This window comes from Heterocephalus glaber, unplaced genomic scaffold (genome assembly GCF_053883595.1).
Source record: "Heterocephalus glaber isolate CG9 unplaced genomic scaffold, H.glaber_assembly_v1.0 deba00001662, whole genome shotgun sequence".
Taxonomy (NCBI): Eukaryota; Metazoa; Chordata; class Mammalia; order Rodentia; family Bathyergidae; genus Heterocephalus; species Heterocephalus glaber.
Window position 1 is genome coordinate 17,706,514 of NW_028258403.1, and position 24,286 is coordinate 17,730,799.

The 24,286-nt window shown below is 38.6% G+C and overlaps 1 protein-coding gene across 1 annotated transcript in view; it reads right to left on the reverse strand.

The window, feature by feature from the left end:
- Window positions 1-23,713, reverse strand: part of Slc25a21 (solute carrier family 25 member 21) — a 188,617-nt gene extending 164,904 nt beyond the window's left edge. The window contains exon 1 of the mRNA XM_087197133.1: window positions 23,643-23,713. The gene's annotated coding sequence lies outside the window, so the exon portion shown is untranslated. The remainder of the gene's footprint in view (window positions 1-23,642) is intronic.
- Between the last annotated feature and the right edge of the window lie 573 nt (window positions 23,714-24,286).

The following is a 24,286-nucleotide window of genomic DNA, read 5'->3' on the forward strand; positions in this document are numbered from 1 at the left end:
ATTAATTCTACAAGGAAACATTGCTTAGAAGAGCAAGATAGGAATGGATGGGTTTTTGGAAAACAGTATTATTTTTGGAGCACATGGAAAAATCAAATAGAAAATGATCAGTAACAAATGTTATTTCCATGCAGATAGATGCACACCTTACACCCTTGACATCCATTTAAAAATACAGTAGAAATTACATCCCAGTAACCTAGTACATGGAATTAGATATGCCATAAGTCAAACCATAAACCTAAAATTCTTGCTTACTCACAGCAGAAGTCTGAAATGTGCCAAGGTATGTATGAGCCAGTGGGATTTTCAGGAATGCAGAGAACTTTCTCACATTGAAAAAAGCCTCAAACTGAACTATTTCAAATGAAAATTTTACAGAAGAATATGACCCAATTGATAGTCCAATCATCCTATTTGCCTCAATTTCTTAACAAAAAGGACTTGCTATTGGCTTCCACTTATTCTTGTAAAACAATTATCTGGAATTTTGGACATTCTCTTGACAGGCAAGTCTGGGGATTCAATGTAAATACGAATTTGAAGATTTATGGAGTGGGACATTGCGATCACACACTAGCGCTTCTCCAGTTTTCCAGAGATCATAATTCCTGCCTCTTTTTACTATTCAGTTTATGGTTGGAGTATAACAGATGATTCATTTTTAATGCGATAAATGTTTGGGGGTTTGTTGGAGGGAAATAAAAGTTTATAGTTCAGCCCTGGACATGGATAGTAAACTGGAGTGTAAGGCAATATATTTCTAAAACATGGTGATTAGGGTATTTATTTGCTCCTTTATACCCAGGGCTCTAGTGAAGAGTGACTGATAATGTTTACATTTAAACCCCCAAACCACATTACTCTACCTTGCAACTTGGTGAACTTTCTAAAAGGAACTTTAATTTTCTCAATTTGAATTGCTATTTTCTAGTTGTAAAATAACTTTATAATTCCTTATATGTAGACAGCACATGCTAACTCCATATAAAGCATCAAAGAGCAAGATGTTATCAAAATAAAGTATCCCTGACTCATAAGGATTCATAGTCTGAGAAAAAAAATGCTTAGAAAAACATAACAGTCTCGATTATTCAAATTGTGTCTACAGTAAGCCAGACCTTAGTTTAATTCATTTATCTATTTATTCATCCACAAAAAATTTATTGGGCATATACTAAATGTCATACACAGGTCTGCTACTGGTGATGAACAAAGTTAGGGTCCCACTGAGATCACATGTTCAGTGAGGAGAAGAACAATAAACAAATAAACAGATATGGTACATATATAGGCCTCTATTCCTTTTCAAAATTCTTAAATCTAAATGCTCAATCCCCAAACCATGATATTCCCTTAAGTTTGTGGCAAATTCATTGGTAGCAAAACCTTACCTAAAAAGTCAGGCTATTTTTCATCTTTACCCCATTCAATATGAGTATTTTTGTGCCTGGCAGCAGCACCATCACTATGTTTGATTATGGGATGCTGCCCCACACCCTACTGGGGTGTTTTGTAACATACATGGTAGGTGTACCATATTACTTTTTTTTTTTTTTTTGGTACCAGGGATCGAAATCAGGACCTTGTGCCTGCGAGTCAGGCAGTGGAGCCACTGAACCAAATCCCCTGCCCCATACCATATTACTTTTGTAAAATAAAAAGATTTCTGAATTCTGAAACACATCTATTTCCAAGAATTTTGGTTAAGGAATTTAAAGATTTGGTCAAGGCATTTACTACTTGTTTATACCATAACATCAGGTCATAAATAAATAGATACATGTATGAATAATTAGATGTTTAGAGTTATTTTTCAGGTGAATATGATAATTCCATTGAAATACTCAGTTAGTAGTAGATTTATACCCTTTTCAATATCTATAACCTAAAACCAGGTTATTGGCAGTTCTGGCCCTAACAGTCATCAGTTCCTTTATTAGTACCAACTTTGTTCACCAAAAAAGCTAAAGTGGATAAATCATAGTCCTAACCTTTCTAAACTGCAGTCTAGGGAAACAGATATGAAAACAGAACAATGTCACACACCATTATAAATGCCACAATCACCTTAAGTCTACTTGGGAGAACTGGGCAGAGTAGGTGAATTTGAGGAGTATTGGATGAGGAGATATTTGCCAAGAAGAAGAGGTGAGAGAGGACTCTGCAGGAGGTGGATATCTACCATCGAAGGCTCCTTGAATTTGAGAAAGGGGTGGAATATTTGAAGTAAGGGTGAGAAGCTCACTGTGGCAGTAGCAGAGGGTGCATGACAGGCAATGGTTATGAGGTAGGCAGTAGAGACCTGAGCCCAAGAAAGTCTGTGTGCACTGTTCCAAAGGAACTTAGATGGTTTTACAGGATGCTTTCAGGAATGGGAGTAAGTGAAACACTCAGTCTTTTGCGTTATTTCACTTGTTTGAGGAACATGACCCTGGAAACATTGTGAAGGTCAGGTTTGAATATGGATCAACAGTGAAAGGTAGGCCCCAGCGAAGGGGTGATAAAACCTGAGCAGCAGAGGTGAGAAGTCAGATTTGGGTGGCTCAGAATGGCCTGGTGATCAGTGATGTATGCAGTGAGGGAGAGGAAGAGTCAAGGAGTCCAACCTCGAAGACCAGGTGGGGGAAAACACCGTAAATTGAGATCATTACAAGATGCCATTAGGTATTACCCATCAATCTCCAGATGTTATTCTTGTTATCACCCTAACTCAAAAGGTCAATGATATTTTGTTTTACACAACTGTGGACCCTATTCATAAGGCACAATAAGATCAATTTTTTTCATGTACTTAGGGACTTTCCAATGGGACAGGCTAAAGAATTATACATTAAGTATATTCTCCATACTGTCAGGGTCCAGATTTGTTTCCAGTGTCATAAATCATCATAATTAACAACCTTTCAACTGAATGGATCCCAAAGCACTTTCCAAATTATGCAACTTTGGAGGTGAATTGCTTCAGCTGTCCAACAGCTGTCAGCAGCACTCTGCAAGGGGACCAAACATGAGGGAGGATGCAGAATCTCCATGGAGCTCCTTGCAGCATTTAGGTCTGTGGAATGCAATTCCCCAAAACGGGACTTGGCCTGGAATTGGGACTCATCTCCTCTTAGTAGAAATTCAGTAAAGCCATTCTTATCCCTAAATGGCCAACAGATTTCTCCTTCTTACAAAAGATACTTGTGAATGGAATCAATACCAGTCCTATGCCTATAAAACTCAGTGGTATATTTCAAATTGCATTTCTTATTTTGGTAATGGCTTCCATAATAGTTGATCAGAGGATGGTGGTTTCCAGCAGAACCTCATGTTTTCTTCACATATTAAAAGAAAAATAAACTGTGGAACTGAATTGAATCAGGCTGCCTGGGATCCCATGGATCTTGTGTACTAAAATCCACCTGTATTTGGTCTGAGTTTGGATTCTTTGAGGGGTAATTTTTGTAACCAAATAATATTCTGACTTTTCATCTCTCTGTTATTAGAGACTCACACAATTCATAGTAAACTCTTCATCGAATTCTCTTAATTCTGTATTTTCCAACTAATAAGCACAAGGTATTTGCAAATTTGTAAAATCAGCATGAAGAAAATTCTTGGAGCTCCTACTACAGTCAAAGTTTTGGGATAAATACAAAAGGCAATATCTTATGAAGAATAATGCAACATTAAAATAGATTTCAAGTATAAAACATAGGAATGTGAGTTTGCTGTAGACTACTTAGGGGATATCCCTAGATAGCTCCTCTCTAATTTCTCCCTGTCTCCATCTGCCCATCTGTATTTGTTCCCCTTTCATTTGATATGGAGAGGACTTTGGGGAATAATCTTATGAAACACTGCTGTAATAAGACTTTCTATTTCTAAAGTTTGGCTATTTTAGACAGCAAGGAATGAATTACACATTTGTGAAATGACACACGGATTCAACAAATATGATGTTAAGGAAATAGCAGTGATGAAAAGGGCTTATATATTTATGCTTCAGAATAAGCAGAAACTATCACCACTAGTCTGAGAAAAGATCCAAACAGTCTAACTCCAGTTGACATCAATTATTTTATCAATACCTTTCTGAAGGCAAAATAAGAACTCATTTCCTCTTAGATCAATGCAATGAGATAAATATCTCTGAAATGTCCATTGTGTACAAAGTACTCAGATAACAACTCTTAAGTGATACAAAGCAATATAAGAAATGGCATTTCTAAAGTTTTGGCTTATGCTATATTTGGGACAGTCTACTTAGATCTCTGATAGACTTTAAAAATCAGTTATCCAGATCTTATTTCCTGCTAAAACTCATGCCAGAGCTGAAATGAATTCATTAGGATCTATTACTTTGCTCACTAATTTTTCAGAATCAAGGATTTAGACTTTTCCTTAAATGATGTTATTTACTTCCAGCTACTCACTAATTTACTAATTAATTATTCCATTCATTATCACAAATCTTTTTTACATAGCTTTGTGTCAATGTCTAGGAATCAAGACAGTGAGGTACAGCTCCTCACAGAGCTGTTGGTCTTGTGGCTACAAGGTGAGCAAACAGGAAATTAGCAATAATTTGTTTGTGAAGGGCCATAATAAGAAGCTAAGGGAGGGTAGTACCAGATGGGAGGAGGCCTTCAGAGGAAGGGATGAGTGAAGGAAAGCCCGATGGAGGAGGGATTAGCCAGGGGAAGCAGAAAGGAGGAAGCAGAGAGAGGAGAATGTTCTACACAGAGAAACTGCATGTGTAAAGGCACAGTAAAAACAGGAAAGGGCTGTCTGGGACACAGAGTTGAGGAAGGGACAGTGGTGGAAGTGGAAGAGCAAAACGCACAAAAGGCCCCAGACAGTGCATCACTATAAGGCAGACTGAGAAGCTTGAACTTTATCCAAACAGGCTCCCTATCTGAGAAAGAAAATGGGACATTCATGCATGCTTCCAATCACATCAATTCATATTTGCAGAGAATTAATGATTGTTACCAATGACTGACTCTGACTGAAACAACACAGAACTTTACATCTATCATAGTATGTGATATAATGATGCTAAGACATGGATATCACAATCTCCGTGTTACAGATTAGAAAACTGGAGATCAAATAAGGTAACTGAGTGACCCACATTGCTAGTAAGCAGTAGTCAGGATTCAAACTCAGGCCTGTCATGCTCTCAAACTAAAATCCTTTCTATACCTTAGCTTGCCAGCTTCAGAAAATAGAGCAGGAGGGTGAAAGAAAGGACCTGCCCTTGATCTCTTTTAGGAAAAAGGTGTATGAACCTAGAAAGCTACTTAATCAGACCTCAGATTTCATTGCCTTTTCTTCCCTCAGAAATGATGCTTACCAGGGTACCTCATAGCCATTCTAGAAAACTGACAGTCCATTGCTTGTTATAACATATTACTTTCTCCATATTATCCGTAACTCTCCAGGCATTTAATAGAGCCATAAGCAGGTTACAAAGGCCAGACTAAAGTCCCTGGATGGATTTTAGCACCATTCAGCCAAAAAGGAGAGCAGGGAGTCAGCATCTATTTAGGAAGCAATATTTTGGTGCTGATTATGCTCCGTGGGACTCCTTCACTCACTACTAGAAATTCAGCCTTAATGCATAATACAGAAAATGTGCACGGGCACCACAGCAGGTGACAAAAGCCCCATTTGCTGCCTTTTATTCGCCTCTCCTTCAAATGCTACTGGTGATAACTGTGATAAAGATTATGACAATCTACAGTCCTCTTTAAACAAGAGATACAATTAAAATTATAAAAGTACAGCATATGCCCCTGGCAGGGAATTGCTTGGTATCTATTCTTAATTGTGAACAAGCTTTGGATGCCAGGGTCATTAATAATTTATTAAACTTTGTTTTTACTATGCACAAAATAAAGGATGTAAGATAACCTGGGAGCCATATGTGTCACATGATTTGTTAGGGCCCAATCACACCTAATTTCAGTGGCTGAAGGAAAAGAGGCAAGCAATTAAGGGAGAGTTTGGCTAGCTTCTGTTCAACTGAGGACGGAAACCTGCACAGCTGGAGACAATCCTAAGCAAATTGATCAGAATTCCTTTTACCTTAACTAGAACCTGGCTAACAAGTTGATACCCATGAGTTTCTACAATCAGGCAGAAAGAATTTAAGAACCTTAAAAGGCAATGCATTTTAGACAATTCACAAACTCTAACCCAAGTCAATGTAGGCAGCAGGGACACCTGTTAGCTTGAGATAAGGCAGACTCATTTTTGTTTTATAACAGTATAATTTGCTAACAAAATGCTATATTTGGGTGTCAGGATAATTAAATAGTTAATGTGACTGCTTACAAAAATTGATAAATGATACAAAAAATGGGAATCAGAAAAACTTTTGAGATCATTATTCCTAATGGCATAATATCTGGGTATCTAAAATGTATACATCCCGCTTTTAAAAAACTTAAATTTTAATGTATATTCTCCAAATGAGTAGTTTAGAGTCTTCCCTGAGTTGTTAATCCCCAGAACCCTATGAAGGATTGCTTTTATGTATATTGATGTTTGCTTGCTCGCTTGCCAACATGATGACTACACCCCCCCCCGCCCCCCGCCCCCCAAAAAGTTGAGACAGATCAGCTACTTTAAAGATGTTTCTCTAATTCCTAAATAATGAACATGCTACTCTGGAAGGATACCAAGCATATCCAACATTTGGGAGAGTTCACAAAAGCACTGTGACATATTTTTAAAACAATAAAGTAGATGGATCTCCCTCCCCATCAACTTTATGATTATTTTTGCAGTTGCAGACTTTAGCTCAAAGCCAAAGTACTGGAAATACAAGCTCTGCTGATCCAAATGAGCGTCTATGTATCCTTTCCTCTACTGCATGGAGCAGGAAAGACCTAACAAGAAAAAGTCATAGCCCAAGTGCGAAATCACCTACATACATAGAAAACAAGTTATAAAATCCAGTCTGTTCCCACTGGCCAGCAAAAATGGACCTCATTCATTTGCTCTAGCCTCCAAACACTCTTCCTGGATTCTGCATCATTTCTTAACTATATCCATTACTATTTAGGAAAAAAATCCCAACAACTAACAATTAGACACACCTGCGTAAAGTGTCCTGCACTCTGTTCACACTTCATGTTGTGTCTTAAAGTGACAGCCTACTAAAATGTCAGTGTAATTCTCATGCATTATGTGGCTACAACAGCTGAAAGTGTAATTATAGTTCCTAGCATTATGTAACTGAACTCACTTAGGGGGCCAAAATTCACATATTATTGCAAGTTCATAATTACCACAAAATTATAAGAAGTTAAAAATGAAGGTATAATGTCACATAAACTTATAAATAGTTGTTATCTTTTGTTTGTGTTTAGAGTATGATCATAGTATTCTCTGAAGTTTACTATCATATGTCAGGCACAATATATGAAATTTGGGATAAAATCATTTCTTTAATATTTCCAAGACAAACACACAGCTAGCTATATTCAGATTTAAATACATATATTAAAAAAACCATACAGGAAACACTCCTAAAATTTTACATGGAAACCAAGTATACTGAATTTGAATATAATGAATATCATAAACATGAAATAGAATCAAATTTCTTCCACTCACTGAAATAGGAAAATTGTAAATCTGTTAGAATATATAACCCTGGTAATAAACTATGACATTCTTATTATGAAAATCAGGAGTGTCTGCAAAATAATTATACTGCAACATTACCTCAATAATCAAAATAAAATACAATATTAATAAGGAATTTTCACTAAATCCAAACTAGCAGTTGTTCAAGGGGAGCTAGGATAATTAAATTGTTCTTTTGAAGACTGTAAATGATAAAGTATGAATCACATATTTTAGATAATTGTTTTGGTAGGGCCATACTTCCATTGATGTCTCCCACGGACAACCCAAAAGTCATGAAATCTGTGTTGCTGCTGGAATGAATTCTGCATGCTAGAAAAACATTTTAGAGCAGATTAAATGATGTTTAGCATAACCTCCCATTACAGTGGACCCTTGACTTATGAACGTTATCAGTTTCCGAGGGCTGATTATAAATTAAGTTGTTTATAAATCAATACAACTGAGATCTCGATGTTTACCATGGTACATGCTATAGATAACAAGAGACAGATGAATCTTCCATTAACTTAATTAATCCAAGTTTTTCATATGTCAGGCTGGTCATAACTTGAGGGTCTACCAACTTTCTTATAAACACTTAGCCCTTTCTGATCTATGATGTTTCTAAGACATACTCTGTTTTTCATATCTGAGTGTTGATTTCTAGAAATCCTGTCCTGAGATGCTCAGCAGCCCCAGGACCAGCTCACTTCCCTCCTCACTTCTCCTGGAAGGACTGCTCCTTCTAGCCCAGTTCATCAGCACCAGTTCTTGTGTGCAGCCTGGCTGCTCTCTCTTACACATAAGCAATGTTCCCTGCCCATTTGGCCATACAGACGTGCTCACTCTACTAACTAGTGGGTTATACAGAAAAACATGCTTCAACAGTTATAATTGTTCCAGTTTGGCTATTCTTGGTTCTGTTGGACCAGAGACAAAGGCCACAGCTTTTTAATCGTCTGACTCCCGAGACTTTCATCAGCCAACACCCTATTTATTCAGAGGTCTTAGGTGTCCTCTGAGACCCTCCAACAAACACTGCTGTATTATGCATCTAGTGCTTGTGATCCACTTGTATCAGAGAGCACAGTACACATAGCCTGTTATTTTTTTCCTTTTATACAAAAGTAGGCAGGGTCAAAATCTTTTAAACTATAGAAACTATCAGTATATGGTTAAGAGTTAATTTCAACTCAGGTTTGATAACTAGTAGACTGATATAACCTGTGTAGACCAGTATTTAAACCAAAAAGCTGGGACATATCATTTCTACACTCCTTCACTTATTCACCGAGTTAGCACTCGTTTAATACCTGTTTGATATCAGACACAGAGCTAGAAACTGGAAATATAAACAGAAATACAACACAATCTCACATATCAAGAGAAGAGAGCATAAAAATCCAACACTATCATGTGGAACACTCATGTTATATACATTACAGACACACAAAGAGTTTTATCACACATAGAGTTTTATCCAGTGTCAGAGAAATAGCTAATTTACCCTTATGAGGTAGAAGAGATTTTATAGAAATAGTTATAATTGAATTGAGGATTTAAGATCTAGAGAATTTCACACCGAGGAAAAGCTGCTGGGTAAGGGTAATAGTGGTTAATTCTCTGGGTTTGAATTCTGAGTCCTTCATTTCTCATTTTCTGGACTCTTTAAGTTTCAGTTTCCTCATCTGCAAAATGTTTTTTCCATGGGCTTCTGGAAGGATTAATAAGAGAACATAGCAAAGAACAGTGTATACCACCTGGCTAATCCTTTTTGTACTATTATCACTACTGTGCACATTTACAGGTTTTGTTTGGGAAAAAATAAATGGAAGTGTGGTGTGGATAAAATGAAAGTGCATCAGAACCAGCAGATATGGTAGATTCTGGAAAAAGCAGCTTGGATCCTATGTGAAAGGATCCTATGTATATGTCATTCTAAGGAATTAAATCGATTTCATCAACAAAAAGAACCATGGTTGGCCACATGGTTCAGACAAGTACCTGAGAAGAGACCTGTATTTCTCGAGAATGAGATAGGGGAGACATTTTGGTGTCCTTGAATTACCAAAGGGTGCTGGTGGTAGCAGTTTCCCTCAGGTACAGGCAATAACTGGGGGCACTGTCTACACAAAACTTTTAAAAATTGTAAACATTGGTTTGTATTTTAGTATCAGCATGCTCTGATAATTCTGAACAATAGCAATGATACAATTTGCTCCTCCCTAGTGGCCAGTCCACTCCTTTGGTACGTCATGGCTTGGTAGTTAGTTTTGTGAGCTCAGAAGATGAACAAGCACCCAGAAGATTCCTGGACTGTTAGGCATGTTTTAATTCAGGAGCAGGAAATGGGCCTGGAAAGCAAACAGTCAAATACAAAATATGAGTGGTACCAAGTGACAGGAAAAGTTGGGTGTAGCTGCTAAAGAGGATAGGTCAAAGGAGGAGGTAGCATCATGGATATCCTGAGAAACAGAGGCCAAATGACACTGGATGGTGAGTAATGAAGAGGAAGATGCAAACACAGAAAATTCAAGATGGGGAAGAGAAATCTTAAACAACATGTAGTTCCTGCCTCATCTGCCTCACCATTAAGCATCAAGTATCAACTCTGACAGGTCTGGTCCAGTGATATCTGGGATCACCAAGATCAGTACAGCCTGTCAGAAATGAAAATGATCAGCTTCTACCACAGGCTGATTGAATGAGTATCTCTGAGATCACAGGCCTCCCTATCTCTGGAGCTATTTCCTAATACAGCACCACATCCTCTGATGCCTCACTGGCCTTTGTGACACTTGTAACAAATCAACATTTGTGTCTCTTCTACATGACGTCAATTGATTAGTTCTTCCGTTTAACCCAGTGGGTTCTCAAGAGAAGGAGAGGGTGGTTTTGTCTCCCAGGGGTATGTGGGAATATTCAGAGGCATATCAGGAGGAACACATTACTAACATCAGGTGAAGAGGGGCCATGGATGCTGGTAAAACATTGTACAGCACCCGAGACACTGAAACAAAGACTTGTCCAGCTCAAAGTGTCAATAGAGTGGAAGAAATCATGGTTCACCTTACAAAGAAAGAGGTTTCTTTAGGAACTCCATTAAGCTGGGGGAAGGGAGAAATAAGGAGGACAGGTCGATGTCCAATCCAGTGTCTTTGAACACAAATCCCCACTCGTGTGGTGAGGAATGTTTACTGATTGCTGACTGACTCTGTTTATTGTTGGTTCAAAAAGGAAGTAAGAGCTTTATGACCCTAACCAGGAACTGCTGGCTTTGTTTGCTCTCCCTCTTGAGCTTGTCTTTCTGTATATTGCTTCTACCCTGACTTCATTCTTTGATTGGGAAGCAGTCAGGCCAGTCCTGATCTGGATCACAGCTTGGAGGCCTGGCTGTTCAGACATGGCTGTAAGGGATGGGTGGCAAGGGGGATGATGAAGATGACGAGTTCTAGTGGCTGGGGGGCTGCAGGAACCACCTCACTGAAATGCTAAGGCCAAGACAGCAGTGATGGATCTCCCACCTATTGCTTCCTCCTCCCTAGACTGGGCGTCATCTTGGAAAGGGTGCCACTGGCTCACCTAGGGGAGGAGCTGGTTAGAGCTGTGCCAGACACATAGGTGAGCAATGCACAGAAGCCCTTGGAGCCCCACACCCTGACACCTGGCTGCTCCAGTAGAGTGGGCACACAAAGTCATTTACTAAGTGAATTCGGCTAGAATCTGATTGAGCCAGGAAGAAGCTTTCTTGTGGGCTAGAGGGGCATGAAGGGGACAGACCTATGGAGACTGCAGACAGAAAATGTGGAATCAGATGTGAAGAACAAATGAGCACCACGATTGTCACAGAGATATTTGGCTCGCTTTCTTTTCATGTAATTTCAGGAAGCTTGTACATTGTGCTGTCCAAAGAAGCTCACTGCTGGTCCAAAAGGACATTTAATTCCTGTGAACAACTCTTGGCATCTTTTTACACAATGAGTTTTACAGCCTTCACATTTCCACAGAAGTCTTTTCACATTTAACCACTGTTTGGCAACTCTATAACACACTCCAGTAGTCAAAGTAGTCAAATGAATACAGTCCTGTTTTTATTTGAAGGAAATTCTTCAGAAAGTCTAAACAGGCTGTAGCTTAGGCCTGCTCTGAGGCCCCCACCTCAGCACTTATCATCCATTGCTGAGGAGCTGGGCAATAAAAGCCTCCCTGGAGGACAGGACAGGACCCACACTGGAGCTTACTTCCTAAAAGACTCCAGGGAGGGAGCAAACCAGCAACCCTCAGATGGGAACACCTTTCAGGCAGCACCGCGGGAGTCTCTATTTAAACAGGTGACCTGGAGGAGAGAGGCTCCAGGTCCCATTACCGACTGCCCAGCTGAGAGGCAGATTTGTGTTTATGAGCTCTCAAGGCACACATGGGGGTCAGGCATAAATATGGAAGAAACTTGCAGAAACCCTGCTCCTTTTCCACAAAATGCAAAGAAAAGAAAAGAACGTGAGCTTTTAGAAAATTCCCATCTGATCATCAGTAAATGACCAGTGGTCATCATTCAATTACAATATTCAGTTTACTTTATCTAGGGTGATGAAACAAGTATCAGCGATTTCAGCCTTCTGCTGCCATCAGCGAGTGGATGGTGGGAACAGGAGAACAGCTGCTTGTATGTAAAGCAGCTAAAGGGTCAAATATCACTGTGCCTGGTCCTGCTGACATCACTTAACTCTTCCCAGAAGAGAGGCAGTGCTGAGCTGGCCCGCCAAGGCCTGAGAATGGTGAGAATGGGTACTGGGCAGCTCCATCTTCTTTTTCCTGGAGTGCCTACACGATCAGCAACCGCAAAGAGACATTGCAATTAAGATTCTAAACCTTTGTTTTTGTTGGCTTTGGGGAGGGGATTTTTTTTCCACAATTTATGAAAACACAATGTAGCCAGCAAGTTAAAAGTGTGAATGTGAGTTTCAAGCTTTGCATAGCCATTAGGCTAATCGTTAGTCACTTGTGGCTGACAGGGAGAGTTATAATTTGACACCTGGCAAAAATCAAGATTTCACAGAATTTAGAGCTGGGAAATGAGATGGAAAAAATACTCCTCATTTCCCTAGGAGGTTTCATGAAGCAATGTTTGCAAAATTTCTTTTCTCTCCCAGAAGTGAACTTCTTGCAATTCAGGGCTGTGGTGTCTCCTCTGACTGCTGCCCCCAGCCTGCATAGCCTTGTAAGTGGTAGCCAAAGAACCCAGCTCTAGAGGTTTCAAAGTGAACCTCTGGGAGTTACAAAAAGGAGGTAAATAACTCCTCAACCTGATGCCTACACAATAAGAGACCGCCAGAATGTTACAGTGTCAATTCGGAAAATATCGTTTAAAACATCATAGAGTTATGGGAGAAAGGAGTTTAGAATGACAGAACACTTAATTCCTAATTTTTTCATACATGTTCAGATTTTCTTCTTTCCACTATGACCATTTTCTTTTGTGTAATGAGATCAAAATATTGAACCCTGAGTTCGTATTTTCTGACCCCTGACCCCTCACAGGTGTTCTGGCTCATTTCCTGAGAGTTATGTTTGATTTGGGAAAGCTTCCCTCCTTTCTCTCCCATTCCCTTGCTGCAGTTTGAAACCAGGAACACCCGCACACAAGACCCCAACTATCTCCCTGTGCTACTCAGAAAATACTCTTAAATGTTCTCCAGAACTTGGCAAGCGTCTGGATGTGGATGGCCTTCTCACACTCTGAGAAATCAAAACATAAAACAACAACAGCTATTTTCCAACTCTTCAACCTGAGGATAATTTCAGGGTCATTTCTTTTCCTTTTCTTTCTATTTAATCTAACAGTTTCCCTGTGTTAGTATTAAAAGGAAGTCAAATAATCTACTTATATTTTCATTGTGTATTAGGAAAACAGAAATGCTAATTTGGGATTCTTTAGGACCAAATAGCAGCAAACATCTAAAAGTTATTCCAAGATTATCTCTTCAGAAGTAGAGTTTAACATTTTCTTAATAATATCTCCTCCCTCTCTCAGATTCCAGCAGGAAAGATGAGAAAGTGTAACTTTTGGAAGTCCTGCATTAATTTTTTAAAAATGGGACTGGAGCCCTTCTTGACCCTACTAATTTACTAATCCCAGTTGTTTTTGTAAAAGAAAAAAGCTTAAAGTAGCTAACGAATTCTAATACAATGAGATCTATACACATTTTAATCAACAAAAGGTCAGTCTACAGAACTAACTGAAAGAGATAACTACAGGATTGCAATGACTGTCCACTCTATCAAGCATTATTCATTAAAGTAAACAAACCACTAACTACCTGTATAAATTGTGCAAGTAAAAAATACATATTACGTGCACTAAAACATTTCCTTCAGTAGCTTCTAGGCTGGCCTCACAAAGCCTGTTTGTCACACTCTACAGGTCCAAGCATCACCCAGGACAGCAGATCTTCTCCTTCAAGTCCAGTGGTGGGAGATCATTGTTCTACTAGACTGGAGGAAAAAGATTTGAACCTCAGTAGAGGAGAATGGTCAGGCCAAAGAGAGGGTCAGTTATCTCTGGTCCAAATGACAATTCAAGGGATCAGGATTAGTAAAGAAGAGGCAGCTGGTACAAAGTTCCTGGAAAATCCCCTGACACACACTGACTACATAAATAATATATCCAATTCTAAAGAAAATGTAACTTATGTTATATGAAATCCCCAGATTATACAGCCAAAGAAATATCCATAAAATCTGTAATCTGATGATGTGGCAAGCCTGGATCATGATTAGAGTAAAACCAGGCTTTTTTCTTTTGTGTTTCATTTTTCCAAATGTACAATTTAAAAATACAAGTGTTATGTCCATTTTTCAACTCTATTCATGTAATTGTTCATTTACCAAAAACTTCTTGAGCAACTACTTTTTGCCCAACATTTTTGTCAACACTGCATGAATGCATAAGTGAGGAAGAGAAAGAGCCCCTCATCTTTAGAAAGCCTGCACTCTAGCAGAGGCGGACAGTTAATGCATACACAAATATATAGTCCTGATTAGTTGGGAAGACTAGAACAAAGATAAATAAGGCAATGAGAGAGACTGACAGGAGGCCATTGGTGAAGGAGCAGCCAGAGAAGGCTCTCTGAGGAGATGACAATTGAGCTGAGGTATGAAAGCCTCGAAGGAGCCAGTTGTTCCTGGAAGTGAAGGGATGCTAAGTGCACAGGTCCTGAGACAGGAGAGAGCCCAGTGCCTAAGGAGCAGAGAAATCCCACTGCTGGACAACTAAGGCCACTTTATTTTAAACAATGAAAAGATAGTTTTGGAAACATATCCAATCAGAGGAAACCTCCAGGGTCATCTCAGAGAATACCCTTAAATTCCAGGTGAGGAGTCAGGCCCCAGAGCAGTTCCCTTCTTACATTGCTAGAGCTCACAGTGCAGACCTGGAATGCTGGTCTCCTGTGCTCATGATGAGTTCTCTTCCCACATGACCTGTGGCCTCTATGGGCTGACACGTTAGTCACACTCATCCCCCACACTGACAGCCTGTGTGTGCACCAAGAACATGTCTGCTTCCTTGTCCTTCTTGAATGGAGTGCATGAGTATTCTAAGCAGTTCAAACTTAGGAGAGCAGAAAAAAAGCATTCTACCCAATTAAAACTTAGAACAGAAAAACAAAATCAAGGAATATTACTTACTTTCCATAATTTAATCAGTAACAAGTATAGGATCATTTAAAAAATCCTTTAAAAATATTTGGTAGCATTGAATTAGATCTGATGAGCTTATTAAGTAGGTTGTGCTTTTATTCATTAAGAAATGTACATCCCAGATAGACTTTGATTACCAAAAATGGATGATACTTAGTTTAATTTCACATGGTTTGTGCGATAACAGGGAAGTATGTAACCTATTAGGCACTCAAAAAAGTTTCATTGGAGAAAATATTCAATAACCCTCCAATGGGAAAATTCTATCCATAGGAACTTGGCCCAGAGGATTTAAGTTGCATCCAGCTCTATTTATCATCTTGCAAACTTCTTCATTATGCCAAAATGAAATCTCAGCTGTGCCCTGACTGCAAAGCAAAAGCAACACAGGCTACTTTAGTCACCTCAGCAAGGATATTCTTGGAGCTCATCAATTTTCCAAGACTGTCAAACACTTTTTATCAATTTTTGGTCAAAGGTCACAGTTATCTTACATTAGCAGCCTCAAATTTGTGTGTTGAAAGACATTTAAGGTTTTTATTCTTGCTTCATAAAAAGGAAAAACAACCTTCTAGAATATTCATGATAATCATTGTTTTCAGCTGTGCTAGAATTCCAACATTTTTAGATTTTTATTAAGCTTGATTCCTACTACTGTATATGTATAGCTCAGAAGCAGCTTTCCCCCAGATGGGCACGGCCTGCCGTCGAGGTCAGCTCACAGCTAGCTTTCTCATCTGAAGCAGTCTCTTTCTCACTGCTGTCAGGTTTTCTCATGCCCCTGGAAGACCCCAAGCATGGAACTGAAGTGTTTCCCATGTGACACATAATTTTTAAGGAATATTCCAGCCCTGTTGGGACAGGCACCTGCTCTTTACAGAGGCAGCTAAAGGGCAAACACTCCTGATAGGAGAATTTTGTTTTTACTGGTGGCAGGTTGTTTAGAGTTTAGAAATCATTTAAGATAACATAACTATAATAGAAAAATAAACATTGTTAACTTATTGGGGGTGTTAGGGCTTGAACCAAAGGCCTGGCGCATGCCAAGCTCACATTCTACCACTAAGCTACACTCCAGGCCCTTCTTTTCCTTCTTGAACTTAGTGTTGCAGCTAAACTTGTATAGCTCTTAAATAGACACTAAAATTAGACACAGTATTAGTTCCAAATATTCTCCCAAACACCTGCTTTAAATAGTAGATGATCTGACAAAAGTTTCTGATTATATAACACTTAGACATACACCCTCCTTGTTTTTAACTCAAAATAATACCAAATCAGTTTACATGATTCTTGTGTTTATTTATATTAAACTATAATACTCCCAAATAGGAATCTAAGCCATGGCTTCGGCCAGGTATCTGTCTCATTATAGAGGAACCTGTGATGGGTATTGGCTCTATAAGTAGGTTGGTGAAGTTGCTGAGAATTAGAAGCATTTGGGACAAAAGCCTGAATGGAGACTGGGAGGAGAAGCAAAGGAAATGGTTTTCAGGCCAATGCTCATTTTACAAGTCATTCACTTTCCCATGGAAAAGATAAGAAAGTCATTTAAGAATTATTTACCTTTCAGCTTAAAAGACAAGTCTGCAGAACCCTATTGACAGGGATGAAGGACTCATTGTTGCTTTTCCCTCTCCTCTGGCTGGGATCAGCCTAGGAAAGAAGCCTTTGCTATTCAGCAGGAAGAAGAAGCTAGATGTATCAAAATAGAACACACCTCTCAAGACTAGTTAAGGGAGATCTCCTAAGTCCATTTAGTTAGGTGAGCCATAATAGCTACTGTGCTAATCAGAGACACTCAATCTTTATTTTTAAAATCTAGACGAAACACAAATTAAGGAGAGATTAAACACTTTACAAAGGTTCTACAATATGAGTTATAAAATTAGTGTGCTCCCCTAGAGAGTGATTTAAAAAACAAATTCCACTTACAAAAAATTATTAAGTAAATAAATAAATTTGGAAATGTTTCAATATTATAAAATGAGTTGAAATTGATTGGAGATTATAGAACTTTGTTATTTTATTGTGAATTGACTTGATTTTTTTAAAAAAGGACTTTCTCCTTGTGAATAACATTGAAAAATAATTTTAGTCCTTGGTAGCAATAATCTTCTGCACAGGATCTTTGGGACTGATTTTTCTTCCATGTCTCACATCCTTTGGCGTGTACTTTATCTCTTTCTCAGCATTACTGGCCCACTAGAGAAATGATTAGACTGCTCAGCAGCTGCAAAGCTGATACACATGGAGCAGGGAACATTCCCTGGGGGTAAGACAGCTATTGCACCCAACCCAACCGAGGGCTCAGACTTATACTAGTGGGAGGACCACCAAAAGTGAGGGAGGTAGAGGGGCAAGAATTCCCTCTGTACACCCTTCTGAGCTTCTCAAAGTTTAGAGACAACCATTGCTAACCTATAGAGAAGAACACTGTCAATGTAAAAAATCCCAGAAGTAATATCTGTGCCATCTCCCATGAGGACATGGTCTAGCATCCCCAAGGCTGCCACCTTCCTCCAGAGATACACACACCTCTAATCTAGACAACATGTGGTGTTCTGTAAGAGTCCACAAAATAGCATTATTGTCCTTGAGTTTTAGGGTCATACTTCAGTTATATTGGTTACTATATAAATGTGGGCTCTCAGGAGGATGCTCCCCTGCTGCCATTTCACCACTCCTAGGGCAGAGGAGGTGAGCCAATCCCAGAGCCCAGGAGGAGGTGCCCCTACTGCCATTCCACTGCTCCTAGGGCAGAGGAGGTGAGCTTCGCAGGCGCCAGCAGCAGGACCCTCACCCCACCCTGTGGAAATGAGAAGATACATAAACAAGCCTCAAAAACAGACTTCCAGATCACCTACAGCAACCCCAAAGAGAAATGAGATGGAACAATGTGATACTCAAGCACCTGGACTCCCTGAACTAGCAACAAAAGAGGATTTGGAAAAAATGAAATCAGAAATAATTTCTCAGATAACAGCAAAGATTGTGCCCATAGAGCAAGACATGATTAATAAACCTAGAGAGGACACAGATTAAAAAAACAGAGGAGCTGAGGAACATGATGGAATCCCAACATAGGAAACAAATGGAATCCATAAAACAGATGCAAATAGATTTCCAGGAGATTAAAAACTCCATTGAAAGTCTACGCAGCAGAATGAGGCAATGTGAGGATAGAAATTTCAGATATAGAAGATAAGATTGCAATTAGTGACCAGGAAAAGAAAAATTGCTTTAAAATTGTAAGGGACCATGAGAAAACAATCCAGCAGCTGCTAGATGATGCAAAGAAGAATAACATAAAACTGATTGGAGTCAATGAAGAAACAGGAGAGAGTGCAGATGACATAAAAAAACTGTTCACTAAAGTGATGGCAGAAAACTTCCCAAGCAGGGGAAAAGAAATGGACATACAGGTAAGTGAGGCATATAGGGCTCCAACTAGCCAATGATCAAAAAACATCTACACATAGACATATAATAGTTAGGATTCCTGAAACCCAACAGAAGAACAAAATTCTACAAGCAGTGAGAGAAAAGAAACAAATCACATACAAAGGAAAGCCCAGCAGAATCACAGCAGACTTTTCAACACAAACCCTCAAGGCAAGAAAAGGTTGGAGTGATGTATTTCAAGCCCTAAAGGAAAACAACCTCCAACCCAGATTGATGTACCCTGCAAAACTATCTTTCAAAATTGATGGAGAAGGGGCCAGGGATTTAGCTCAGTGGTTCCGTCGCTTGCCTTGCAAGTGCAAGGACTTGAGTTTGATCCCTGGTACCAAAGAAAAAAAATTGATGGAGAAATAAGATACTTTCATGACAAAGAGCACCTCAGGAACTTCATGAATACCACATCAACACTGCAAAAAATTTTAGACAATATCCTAGGAAAAGACAATGAGGATCACAACCCCAGGAAGCCCAGCAGAATGAATACACTGGGCGTGACAAATTAAATGCAAAGGGGGAGAATCCAACAAAAAGAAAAAGTCATGACAAGGCTTTTAAAACTTTTAACTTCATCTCCCTAATGAGTGTATAATTCAAACTTGTTATTGTACTGATTAGTATTTTTCTGATTCTAGTGTTGCACACCTTTCCTTGTGTTGTACTGGCTATTTATCATCTTGTGTCTACTTTTTAGTTGGGTTGTCTATTAATGAGCTGTAAGAGTTCTTTATATATTCTGGTCATAGGTTATATGCATTGTAAATGTGGTCTAAGGACTACTTTTCATTTTAATGATGTTATTTAAAGTTCTAAATTTTGATGGAATCTCATTTATCAATTTTTTCTTTTATACATCATGTTTTTTATCCTAGGAAGTTCTTGCCTACCCTAAATTCATAAACATTTTCCCTTATAAGTTTTTCTTAAAGTTTTATAGTTTTAGTCTTTCATATTTAGGTTCATAGATCCTTTCAAGTTATTTTTATATATGGAAACAAAGGGTTGAGGTTAATTTTTTATATACGGATACCAGGTATTCTAGTGCCATTTGCTGAAAACACTACCTTCTCCTCGGCTCTTTAATTGAGTTTATATTCTATAAAATGTTAATGTTAAATAACCTTTCAAAACTCAGTGGACCATATATGTGTGGTTTTATTTCTAGATTCTCTGTTTTATTCCAGTGATCTATATGTCTTTCCTTCCTTACACCAACACTGCCTTGATTACTGTAGCTTTAGAGGAAGTCTTAAAATTAGGTAATAAATGTCTTTCAACACTGTTTTTTTTTCCTGTTTACTTTTCTAGGTCCTTTGTACTCCTACATAACGTTTAAATTTCAATGTCCAATTCTTCATTTATAGCAAGTATACAGAGACCTGAATTTTTATGTATATCTTGTGTTTTCTAATCCTGCTAAATTCAAATACAAGTTCTAGGAGCTCCTAGAGATTTCTTAGTATTTTCTCTGTAGATGATCATTTCATCTACATATAAAGATTTTACTTCTACCTTGCCAATCCTATCCTAATTGTGTCATTTTATTGCCAGACTATTTTGGTGGGGACTAGGTTTCAAAGTTTAATGGACAGATGAAGAGTAGGCATATCTGTTCTTCTTCCCCACCTTAGGGAGAAAGCATTGTATCTTCTTCATTCATATAGGCGTTTTTGCTGCAAGTATGGAGTACATGTCTTTAATCTGTTGAGAAGGTTCTGTTCTACTTCTGGTCTCCTGATAGCTTTTACCATGAACAGCTGTAGAATTTAGTCTGATACTTTTTCTCCAACTAGTGACAGGCTCATATGGCTTTTTCCTTTCCTCTGTTAAAATGATGACTTTTGGGGGTGGATCTTCCAATGCTGAATGAACACTGCCATCCCTATAATAAAACCACTTTCTACACACTGCCAGATCTGACTTCTAATAGTTTGTTTTGTTAAACAAGATTTTATCTGTGTTCATACTTTTTTCTTCTATTATCTTTATCCAGTTTTAGGATCAGCACAATGTTGATTTCCTAAAATGAGGGAGAAGTGCTCCTTTTTTTTCTGCTTTAAATGTTTGATACAATTTATCAGTTAAAATGTATATGAGCCTGTTGTTGTCATATAGGTAGGTTTTCAAGCTAGGAATATACTTTCTTTAATAGGTGCTATTCAAATTTTATATTTCTTCCAGGGTTAGTTTCATTAATTGTCTTCCAAGTTACTTCTTAGAAGCTGTCAAATTTATTTCAAAGAAGATTTTGTAATATGCTTTCTATATCCTTTTAAATTCTGTAAAATCTGTGGTAATGTCTCCTAGATTTTGATATTGTAATTTTAAAAATGTATGATTGATATTGTGTAATAGGAAGTAAAGGTCTAAAGGAGCAGGGGCAGTGGGAGGGGTAGGGGAAAGGAAAGAAGGGAAAAGAAAAAATATAAGAAAAGGAAAAAACTGGAAACAAAGTTTTGCAAATAGGGAAGGGTAGAGGGGGTGAAGGGAGGGCAGGGGAAGGGGAAAAAAAAAAAGAACCAATATACTCATGTAATGGTACAAGATCCCAATGATGTATGAACTGTATCTTATACCTAAAATGTACTAATAAACTTAATGGGGAAAAAAATAAATGTGGGATCTTTTTAAATCTGTCATGAGCTCATAGACAATGATGAAGTAAATTCATAATAAAGCATTTGGGTGGGAGCAAATGGTATTTTAAAGCACATATTTATTTATTTCTCCTGTGTTTATGGCAGTCCTATAATGTATTAAGCTGAGCACAACTAACTGGTACCTGTAGCCCTTCCAACTATATTACTTATTTTGTGCACCTTTTAAAAAATTTGTCTATGCAAATAAACAAAATTTTCACTGATTACTGCAAGGAAAAGAACAGCATAATTAATAGAGTTGCAGGGCTCCCACCACCCAGCACTTTATTGCTTTGGCTCAGTAACTACAAATAATATTTCAGTTAAATCAAGCAAATCTCAGAAAATCACAAGTATGGCCAGGAAGCTTCAAAAGCAAAGTTGAAGTGACATTCACAATGTACTCTGGGATACTGTAACCATTTCATACCATTATAAGTTGCCATGGATTGATTCGACCAGCCAACAAAGTCTCAATAAAAATATAGTTTATACAAATGTGGTTCTACTCCTTGTTTGCCTTTCTTTAGACATTTTGTCCTTGGTTAGAAACAAGCCATGACAGTGGTCTCGCCCTAGATTTCTATCTATGGTGAGAAGTCAGCCATAACCATGGTCTAACCCTGAATGTGATCCTAATGTTTTATACCACCAGCAAATCATTAACACATGGAAGTAGCCCTCCCAGCTGCTCTGTTGATTTTTTTTTTAATCCTATAGGCTGTACTGCCTCCCCTGTGTACCTCATTTTAAAACTTTTCCCACTGTTCACTCCTCTGAAAAGATTCTTTTCCTGTCCAAAGAAACAAAAAGAATCTACTGGGGAAAACATTCCTCCTTTCTTGTTCCACCCCACAGTTCCGTTGGCCCCAAAGGCTGCACAACACCCCCTCCCCAACCTCTAAGCTAAGTGCTTATTTTAAAGTTCACTGCTGTTTTTCCCCCCTCCCTGGTAAAAGGGGCCATGGATGCTTTCCAGGGTTTGGCTCCTCATTCTCTGCTGGGCTCCCCACAAAGCAGCTTCTCACCAAAGCCTGTCCTCAGGTTTCTCTTTTTAATAAAATTTGTGAGGGCCTTATGCCCCAAATCATTTTTACCCATCAGGGCCATTTGCCTTCCTTCTGAAACAACCAGTGCTAGATCCTCTCCCATCTCCAGGTTCTGATTTTTGCCCCATATGACTCTTCTCAGTAGGACATAATGTGTTATTTCTGGCTCAAGATAATATATTCCCATATCACTCTTGTAAGCCACAAAAAGAGTTCTGCAAAGCAAGCTTTTTGTTCTTCCACTTCCACTTGCTGCTAACAAAGCAGTTTACATAAAAGAAACAAATGAGGACCACAGGTTAATGAAATGTTTAATACTTAAAAAAAAGAGAAATTCTTGACACAATTTTTTACAAAACTGCCAACAGTATTCAGCAATGGTTCCCAAAAGCTGACCCAGTGACCAGTCTGGGATCGCTGCAGAAGAATCACCAGGGAGGTTGCTGAACATAAATACTGATAGGCCCCAGCCCTAGAGTTTCTGTTTCAGTAGGTCTGGGGTTTGGGAGCCACTGATAGAATGTGTAAATCAATCTCAACAGCTTGAGTAAAAGCCCTATAAGCTCATATATTACCATATGTGGATGCCAAATTTTCAACCCATGTGAGTCTTTAGAATTCACACAGTGATTAATATGTTTTGAGAGAAGTATTAGAAGCCTTTTCCATGCAAGTTAAGTCCTGATGGGAGGACAGATGAAAGCCAGGGTATGTACCGGCCTGTTCCCTCCCCAGCAGTCTGTTGACTTCGTATCTATAAGAAGAGGTAAAGTTGCTTCTTTTCTCACTTTCCCCAGCACCCACCAGAAAACGCAGTTTTTGGATAAGCCATGCTTTTACAACATCAGTCCTTATGGGATCACTAATTTATTTAGTTTGTTTCCTGATTTATGGCCCATTTGAAAATGAAACAAAGTAGAAATGACAATGAATGACTTAGGGAAATTACTTAGGGTGAAAGTGATTGAACACCGCAGTAATTCTGCCTTCCTCAAGTACAATGAGGCATTTCCCTCCCTGGGAATAAATATGTGAAAAAGATGTAAACTCCAACTAGGACTTGCACAGACTTCCTGTGAGTTTCACAAACCTCCCAAATTTTGAATGCTGCTTTCTCCATACATGCACAAGCCTTCAAAAGGAGATGCAGTAAAATGTTTCCTACCTTGGACCCTTCTTCTTTGCAACTGTCAACCCCTTCCAAGGGAATAGTCTCCTGAGGTACCAGCTTTCAAATACCTAACATTATAAATGGGAAATATTTAATTAATAATTTTTATATAGATTAACTTGTTGCTGTGACAATGTTTTGGAGATATGAAGATATATAATTGCAATTAATCTTATCTGTTTCTTTCTGCTTCTTTAACTGTGGCTCCTAGAAAACTTAAAAGTATGCCTGTTATGTCCTATATTTCCCTTGGTCTGCATTGTTTAGGTGAAGTCCAGCATTTTGCTTTCCAGCTCAGAGCTTGTTACATGTGCTTCCTCAGCACTCTGGGCCCTGCTCTCCTGGCTCAGTCTACCTGGTCCTTGTCTTGACACACCTAATGAAAAAGTTTTTTGCCTCACTCTAGTCTCTGAGACACTATCACAGGCTTAAAATGGTTTTGTCCACCATTTTGTCAAGCAATGTATCATTTTTTTATTTCAACGGATTTCTTGATTCTCACCTCTTTCATGGAATCTTCCATTTTTCCATGAAGACAACTCATCTTCCTACTAGTCACTTTCTAGACATTCTAGTTGGTCACAGAACTAGTTGAGTTTATTATTTCTGAATGTTAACAAAACAATCATTTATTCAAT